The sequence below is a fragment of the Echinops telfairi genome, unplaced genomic scaffold (assembly GCF_000313985.2).
Source record: "Echinops telfairi isolate 266 unplaced genomic scaffold, ASM31398v2 ScPeMD7_443;HRSCAF=831, whole genome shotgun sequence".
Lineage (NCBI taxonomy): Eukaryota > Metazoa > Chordata > Mammalia > Afrosoricida > Tenrecidae > Echinops > Echinops telfairi.
In genome coordinates this window covers 8654378-8656090 of record NW_022104341.1, presented here as the reverse complement: position 1 = coordinate 8656090, position 1713 = coordinate 8654378, and the positions used below count along the sequence as shown (strand labels likewise).

Here is a 1713-nt window from a genome sequence, read left to right as displayed (position 1 = left end):
GTAGCATGGTGGGTTATACATTGGGCCATGAACTGGTAGGTCAGCAGTTCAAACCCACCTACACAGGAGAATGAAGGGGCTGTGAAGAGTTACAGCACTGATAACAGAGAGAGGCACTTCGCTGTCCCACAGGCTCGCTATGAGTAGGAATGAACTCGATGGCAGAGAGTTTGGATTTTTGGTTTAGATTCTGCAACAATATTGCACCCATGATCTCATTCACATCTTAACTATAGTCCTAATGGCTGGTACTAATGGTATCACTGGTTTACAAAGCAGGAAACTGAGGCTTATTCTAAAGTTCACGGAGCTTAAGGTAAAGTTAAGTGGAAGAATTAGGAACCCCAACCCAGTTCTGTACTCTCAGTCCCCGAAGCTACAGGGAAAGGGGGGAATTCTTTGCAGAGAAATAGATTATTTTGCTACTAGTAGGCATGTTGCCAACAGCTAACTGCACTCACCTTCTAGGGGGTCTTAGATGATTATTACCAACTTGGCCAGGCCACAGAAGAACGGAGGAAAAGTTAGCAGAGGCTGTTAAACATAGACACAAATGAGAACTGCACCTAGAAAGCTGAGCGCATGCTCTCCACCCAGACAGACGTGACCGGCAGTTTGAGAGACTGTCGGAAAAGTCCGAGCTCCTGATGAGCCGAGATTCCCCCTTTTATAGAATACAGCAACTCTCAGCCACACGGCGCCTGGGCGTAATGAAGCATAACACAGGCAGGCGACCAGGCATCAATCTCTGAGGTACCAAGAGAAGCCTTATGAAAAAACATGCGCAAAGGCAATTGGAGTAGCAGGCAGTGATGCAGAAGTGTCAGGGAGGTCAGCCTTCCAATCCATCTGCTGAATATGAGTGGGCTAAAAATGAAATCAAATATTAGTGCCATCTGGGATTTTTCTGCTCTCTGCTTCCAGTAGCCTTGCTCTTTAGGAAATGGTACCGCCGCACGCTGGAAAGCACAGCCATTTCCACAGAGGCGGCTTGGTGATGCTGATTAAAAATCACAGTGTTTCTCCAGGAAGAGTGGTTTGGAGAAAGGATAAACATCTAAAAGCACCAAAATTTTAAAAAAACACAAAAAACCTCTTGAGACTGTGTCTTTAGACTGTGCAGAAGGCACTGGGGTCTGGCTTCCGTAAAGGCATGCATTGAACAGAGCATCGAACCCTTTCCCATCGCCAGGAAGGGTGGGTGGGTGCTCATCTGTCTCTGAGCATCAAGATGATGCCGTCATATATGAATCGTCAAATAAGACTTCAGTCCTGGGACTGGAAGAATTCATCATCTTGCAGTTTAATAACAGTAGGTATGCTCCAAGCGAAAACTCAAGCAATTGGATCCCAAGCAGGTAAAAAGATGAATAAACAATCTTAGTAGTTGACCTGGGACAGAGGTGAATGCTGGGTCTGTTGGAGTTTGTGGAGATAAGTGTGTGAGTGTGTTACATATGTAGATACACACACACACACATACACATACATATACACCATGGGTCTTTAATCCTATGGGCCATTTGTATTTTACACTTTTGTCAACTAAGAAAGAATGGGCTGACTTTGCAGAAATCAAAAAAGCTAAGAGGAGGGTTATACATAAAACTAAAAGAGGTACAGATAGGAACTGAAAATACAGGGAATCCAGGATGGATGAGCCCTATAGGACCAGTGGTGTGAGTGGCAAAACAGGGAGGGTAAAGGGAGAAT

The 1713-nt window shown here is 45.0% G+C and overlaps 1 protein-coding gene across 1 annotated transcript in view; it reads right to left on the bottom strand.

Moving 5' to 3' along the window:
• VAV3 (vav guanine nucleotide exchange factor 3) overlaps nucleotides 1-1713 on the bottom strand; it is a 417371-nt gene that overhangs the window by 148917 nt on the left and 266741 nt on the right. The window lies entirely within an intron of this gene.